The sequence below is a fragment of the Mya arenaria genome, chromosome 3 (genome assembly GCF_026914265.1).
Source record: "Mya arenaria isolate MELC-2E11 chromosome 3, ASM2691426v1".
NCBI classification, from domain to species: domain Eukaryota; kingdom Metazoa; phylum Mollusca; class Bivalvia; order Myida; family Myidae; genus Mya; species Mya arenaria.
Window position 1 is genome coordinate 28,620,950 of NC_069124.1, and position 7,853 is coordinate 28,628,802.

Here is a 7,853-nt window from a genome sequence, read left to right on the forward strand (position 1 = left end):
ACCAAGGTTTTCTTGCCTGACCTTTGGATAATCAGCTTTAGGTATTTCGTTTCAACTTCAAAAGCCGACTTACTAATGGTAAGTAATGTAATATGAAACTGTCAAGAAATGTAAAAAATATTTAATCACAGTGAACAATAACATTTTATGGTAATGCGCAATATAAGCATGTAGCGATTTTTTTAACGGCTTCCATATTTACTTGACAGTTTATGTTGTTTTTATTGAGTATTACAATTTGATACTACACGGTTTTTCGAAAACACAACGTTCTTGGCCATGTGCTAATCGAGAAGTCTATGTTCTATATGTTGTTGACAATCTACACAATCGTTGTCGAGACTGCTTACAACATCGGACCCTTAAGAGTCTCTACGCAGTCACAGTATATCCTGGAATAAGTGTAAGAGGGTGCATTTGGCAGTTGTCGAACCTGCATCGCATATTCCTAGCATTGTACAGGGTCTGCATGTGCATCAACAGAGAACACTAAATGAACTTCTGAAAACTATCTTGAATGAGGCTTTAAAAAATACTTTCCGACTAGAATATTTAATGAGCACGCCCAGCCATATGCACGCCTATACATGGTCATGTAAAATTAGCAGAACTGGGGTAATAGAGGCATTCCACCCCAGCAAACATGCACATATGGGTCCCATATGGGCTGTATGTGGGCAAGCCCATATGGGCTTGCCCATAAAGGACCAATATGGGTCCCATAAGGGCAACGCCCATATGGGCTTGCCCATATGGGACCCATGAGGGTCCCTTATGTCGATATGAAGTAAAACACTGACCAATGCAACAAATATGTGTTTAGGAAATAGATATTTATATGTTTTGAGATGGGTGTAAGTCACTCAGATGATGAAAAACGCAGATAGTATTCTTTTGTTTGCCCTTATGGGTCCTCTGTGGGTCCCATATGGGCTCTGCTTATATGGGTTGGCCTATATGGGACCCATTAGGGTCCCATATGCTGCTATGTAGTATAAAAATGATATTTCTGACACTCATCCCGAGTATTGCTTGCAGTTATCAAAGTTATGTTGTTTTTGTATTGTTTCGAGGCACTCGGGTGAAAAAAAAATGCACACATTGTTTGTACATGTACCTATATTGGCCCCATGTGGGTCCCATATGGGCTCGGCCCACATGGGAATGCCCATATGGGACCCTTGTGGGTCCCTTATACAGATGTATAGTGAAAAAAACCTGATCATTGCAAGGACAATGCGTTTGAGAAATATAAGTTTTGATATTATTTCAAAATGTTTTTCTTTTGACACAGAATCTCGAGATCGATGAGAAAAACGAAAAATAATTTTTATGGTTACCCTTATGGGTCCCATGTGGGCCCCATCTGGGCTAGGCCTATAATTATATATATTATATATATATATATATATATATATATATATATGGGTCGTACCCATGATCGAGGGTCCCTTCATACTGCTGCATGTAGTAAAAAACATAGCTTAATGTGTTTTCATTGTTTATTAAAGTCACACGGATCAGATAAAAACGCACGTGTATCCTTATGGGACCCATGAGGGACCCATTTGTGTAGCCCATATGAAAATACAAAATGTTTACGGGTGTATAAGAAAAGATATTTTATCTTTTCTTTTTTCGTTTCGTAGGCATTATGACAAAAATAGTTTCCCATTCTGCCAACTCATTGCGTGTATAAATGGCACGTTTAAATTTTTTATAATACAAAAAAAATACAAAATCCGCGCATGCGTATCACGAATTTCCTGTGCCGCCAGAAACAAGATCGGTAAATATTGGTTTCGAAAATCAAATCGTTTTTAAAAATAAACCAAGCTCCCGGGAAGTCCTGACATAATTATGTATTAGAGGTATTCCCTATTATAATTACCAACGTCTTTAAACAATATTTTAATTGTTGAAATATCACGAATGAATGGTAATTAATCTGATTCACCTTTTGTAACCTATTTTCGCGATTCTGGAAATTGAATAATCCATCGTTGAATACGAGATTTTGGGCATTGCAGTAGATTTTATATTTATTTTTTGAAATTTTGTTTCTGTTTTAAATTACCGTTTACCACTTGTATATATATTTACGCAATTGACACATTTTTTGTTATCTAATCCACGTTTTCTGGCTTGCTCTCCTTTCTAAATTTGGACTTTGATTTCATGATATGGTAGAAATGCAATATGCCCTTCTCTGCTTAATGTAAGCAGTGTAAAGTTTTGAATCCCAAAAACCGTTGTGATTAGTTGAATTTGAGCTTTCTTGTTCAAATTTTTAGTACATTTTCTGCTGCTTATTTAGCTTTTTTGTTTCATTATGAAGGATGCTAAATATTATAAGGACTATCGTAGTGTAAAATCAAAGGTTGCTAAACATTTATCTTCAATTCAGCTGGACCTTTCCAATGCACATGATGATCATAATAAAAATTCTGACCCTAGCGCAGTTTCACCATCAGGGGACTCTTCTCAGCATAGTGAAGAAAGTTTGTTTTCAAATCTGGGTCATATTCAACAGTCAGTGTCTGCATTTGAATGTGACCTCACTGTCCATGAGGATACTGTTGAAAACGAGTCGAGAGTATCTACTAGGTTAGGTCAAATTTGCCCCTCTGTTACTGAAGACAGCATCTTTGATATAGATGCTGCATGTGAGAATAGGTGTCTTTCAGATTTTGATTCTGACTCGTCAGATGACACATTGGATGATTCAGAACTTGAAGATGATCTGCGTGTCTGGGTTTCACTGTTCAATATCCCAATAAATGCAGTAAGAGATCTCCTTGGAAAGTTAAGAAAATTCCATCCTAATCTGCCAAAAGATCCACGCACACTACTTAAAACAAAAATAAATTACGAAATAGAGAGTATTGGTACTGGTTCTTACCATCATTTTGGTCTAGAAAACTGTTTGTTGGAACAGATTCAACTTCAAACCGTATTGGATATAGGTGACATACCTCTAGTACAAGTACAGCTCAACATTGATGGTTTACCTTTGTTCAAAAGCTCAAGCACACAGTTTTGGCCTATATTAGGCAGAATATGTCGCCCTTTTGTTTCTAAGCCATTTCCTATTGGGATTTACCTTGGAAAGGAAAAACCCAATAGTGTAAACAATTACCTACAACGGTTGGTCAATGACATCACTGTAATGAAACATTCTGGTATGAAAGTGCCACAAACAGACCGGGTTATTCAAGTGGAAATTTCTTGTGTAGTTTGTGATACCCCAGCTAGAGCATATGTCAAGCAAAATAAAGGTCACTCTGGGTATTATGGATGTGATAAATGTATACAAAGAGGAAGGTACATAAACCACCGTGTTACATTTACAGAGACAAATTCAACTCTGCGAACAGATGTTCAGTTTGACGAAATGGAATATGCTGATCATCACATAGGTCAATCCCCACTTTCCCGATCAGGTTTAGGTCTAGTTAGCCAGTTTCCTCTAGACTACATGCATCTTGTGTGTTTGGGAGTTTTGAAAAGGCTTCTTTTGGTTTGGACAAGAGGGGTTGCTAGGCAAGGCTCAATATTCATTTCGCGTGTTTCCGACCGAATCTCTCATCTTGGGTCATTCTTGCCAAAAGAGTTTCTTAGAAAAGGTCGGTCTTTGCATGAAATAGACAGATGGAAGGCTACAGAGTTTCGAATGTTTTTAGTATACACTGGTCAAGTTGCACTCAAAGGAATTTTGTCAAAAGAAATGTATGAACATTTCAGGTTACTGTGTGTTTCCATATATTGTCTATCAAGCCCAGTTTTATGTCGGCATTATAAGGACTTTGCAAATGAACTTCTCATAACATTTGTGAGACAGTTTGGTCATTTATATGAAGAAGACCAGTATGTGTACAATGTTCACGGTTTAGTCCATTTAGCAGATGATGTTATGAGGTTTGGTGAACTTGACAGCTACTCAAGCTTTCCTTTTGAAAGCTATTTAGGGAATTTGAAAAAGCTTGTTCGTAAACCTAACTACCCTCTTCAGCAAGTCATCAGAAGGTTGTCTGAGAAGTCAAATGCTACAAGAGAGCTGATCATTCCAAATACAGGAATTGTGAAGAAAAGGCATAATAATGGTCCACGCATTCGTGAGTTTGTTGATCATTGTCAATTTGAAGAGGCCATTTTTCCTGGTTTTGTAATTTCGACCGAAAAGGGAGATAATTGTATTCTCTGTGGTGAAAAGGTTGGTCTGGTCAGAAACATTTTGACACCATCTGAGGAATCAGTTGACAGAGTCTTTGTTGTACAATGGTTTAGGTCTCATGTTGTCAGCTCCTTTTACACAGAGCCCCTTCATTCCTCAGATTTAAGAGTGTTCAAAGTTTCCCAACTGTGTGATGATATTGCTACAGTTAGATTGCAAGAAGTCACATGCAAATGTGTTTTGATGCCATACAAAAACAATTCTGTTGTTGTTCCACTAATTCACACAATTTGAAGGTTTATTATATATATCTTGTCGCTTATTGAATTTTGTTTAATATATGTTTCATGATAAACAAATTTGAAATTTATTTAAATCATTATTTTATAAAGTCTATTGGATGTTTCGTTTTGTTTGTGGTCGCTTATAGTGTGATGTCACTGATAAATACGTTTTTAATACCGAAGATTTTACGAATGAATTGGGGAGCGGGCCTTCAAACAATGTAAACAAATACTCTTATTTTGACTGTTTGACTGGCAGCCAAAATACTGTAACAAATGAGAGAACATTATGGGTGATTTTTTATATTATTTTGAATACTAACATATCTTGAATTTGATTAACGAATTTCTAAACCAAGTATGGCCTTCACCAAGTATGGCCTTCACCAAGTATGGCCTTCACCAAGTATGGCCTAAACTTAGAATGGTATAAACCAAAAAGTATGGTCTAAACCAAGTATGGCCTAACCTAAGTATGGCCTTCACCAAGTATGGCCTTTACCAAGTATGGCCTTAACTAAGTATGGCCTTCACCAAGTATGGCCTTCACTAAGTATGGCCTTTACCAAGAGTTTGTTAAGTTTGAGCTAGGTTGCAAGTTTTGGAATATTAAATTAAAGGTTGGTTAAGTTTGAGCTAGGTTGCAAGTTTTGGAATATTAAATTAAAGGTTGGTTTCTTTATTTTTGTCACTAAAATCAAATTTGAAATGCGATATTGTTTCACAATGACTTTGTGAATAGGTTGTCCGCTGCTACTTATTGTTGGGTTATTGCAATAATAAATGTTTCGCATTCACCAGATAAACGTCGAAAACAGGTATATTACTCCTATCCTGTTCGCCAGACGAACAAAGCTATTTATAACCATAATAAATAACACGGACAATTTCGTAGTGTAAACTAATGACCATTCATAATGATTTTTTTAGTATTTTTAACATTCACAAGTAAAAATGTCAAAATGTAGGTTTGTCAACCCGTACATGCATGGTTTTAAAGTTACCAAAAGGTGAATCAGAGACATAAAATATGTATTTCTTTATTTGTCTTACAAAGAACTGAACAATCAAATAACTATTTACCCTTCTTACACTAGGCACAATTATGTATCTCATAGTTGAATTTCAATCGAATGAAATTGCCCTGGTTCCAAAGGAATGGATGGTGGCTTCGGGAAGAGAAGTACGGTATCCTCCGTACAAAACCGACTTAAGGATAAGAAAAGCTGCACGGAGCAGAGAGCCGCCATCAGAAAACTGGACTTACGAGCAAGTTAAAAAGATCTTGTACCAAGATGGTAAGCGTTTTGCTTTTGTTTATTTGGTTGGGTTTTACGTTTTGCTTTTGACAGCCATGTGATGCTGCATTTATATTTTGGGGTTCAAATTATGACAAGCATACTATTAAGATAAAAGCTGTCCAGATTTGAGAAAAGCTAGAGAACTTTGAATGCACTAGCTAAAATTTTAAACTGAATGCAATTTGTGTATCAAAATTAATAATGTTTGAACAATTTCCATCAGTACATTATTTCTTGAATTAATACCATTGAAATTCATTAAAATGATGTAATTGGTGTTACCGCAGAGCGGGTAAATGTCAGAACTTACCAAGTCCAAAAGAATTGACTTCTAAACTTAGGTTTATATATTAAATGGTCTGTTTAGTTAACAAATCATTATCTGGTCAGTGAAAGTCTATATAAACAGAGCTTGTGTTTCTTGTATGGCACAAGCTTATTTAAGCTGTATAAAATATATATGTATTCTTGATTTATAATAAAAATCCTATTGTAGACAAACATACTTTAAAATATGCATCTTGTCACTTACAGAGGACTATGAAAAGGTGAGCCTTCGAATGAAAAAGGCAGAAGAGACCTCTGACCTGGCCACCTCTGATGAAGAAAGAAGCAAAAGAAAGAGAAAGTAAGTAACCACATTTTTAGCTCGGGTAAATATTAAGTTTTAACACCATTGTTACGGAGCATAGTTTCCATTTTAATATTATCGTGTAAATTATGTTAGAATCGAAATAATAAGTTCCCTATCGGGATATATCTTTCTCGTTTTCATGCTGAAAATATATCTCTCTATCAGGCCTTCATAATATATTCTTCCGCATGAAAACTCGCAACCGTGGTTTATTTACATATAAACCCCTCTTGGGAACTTTTATTATTTCTTAAAAAACCACTTGGTGCATTGCAATGGAACTTCACACAAGGCTTCCCAGTCATCAAACCTACTAAATTAATCAAGTGAGAAAACTCTTGCTTGCATGTAGTTCTGAACAGCTGTCATTTTTGTCTTCTGTCAGCTTTGTACTTCTCCTGTGATATAGTCTTTCCTTATGTCTTTTTACCATTTAATTTTTTTCAGCGCTATATATGGCTTAAACGTGTGTTGCTGTGCAGTAAAGTCCAATCAATCAAATACTACAAATATTGAGTACAATACCCTTAAGACACCGTTAATTATGAATGATATTTAAGGTCATTTGGTTAAATCACATTTATTTTTATTTTATAGGCCAGCGAAAAAATTGTATGAATCTGACTCTGATTCTGACTTGTCAGATGACAATGAAGGACCAAAGAGGAAGCCAGCCTCATCATCCGCACTGACTTCTGACAGTCCAGGATCGCAGTCACTGTTTGCTGCTACAAGATGTACCTACACTCCACCACCATTACCATCACTGCGTATGTCTGCTGTTTCCTCGCCATCAGTTTCCCACAGGCCACCACAAGCAACACCCAGTCCTGTAGCAGGAGGCTGTTCTAGTACACCAGTTCGTCCAGTGCAGGCCCCACTGGCACATTCCATTGGAACAGGTAATATTTGTTCAGTGCCCACTTTATGATACACAGTCTAGTTTGCATGTGTCATGTTTGTATCACAGTATATACAGATTTGCAGGTTTTTTTACCAGGTTTTCCAAAGGAAAACTGGTTATTAGATTGGCGATTGCAGAATGTCGGCGGAAGGACCCCAAAACCTTAAAAACTAAGATTATCTCACGGCAATGTGCCAAATCACCTGATAAATGTTCACTAAAATACAAAGCCTTTGTGATCCTACTGATCCCTTGTTTATTTATTATTTTTGTGTAAAATTGTAAATGATAAAAGTTTGTTTGCAAGAAGAAATAGAAATGTAGATATAATGTTTTAAAGTGTAAAAATGGGATAGGATGGTCTTATATGACAAACAGATGATATATTAAGTACATATATATTTTAGGTGCGGTCACACAGATTTTGACAATCTTGGAGGAAATGCGGGAAGAGCAAAGGGGGATTAAGAGACTTCTTAATCAGTTGGTGTTGCAAGGAGGCCCGGTCCCAGACAACATGAATGCTCTTCCGGAGGGAATTTCCTTCCCTGTGTCA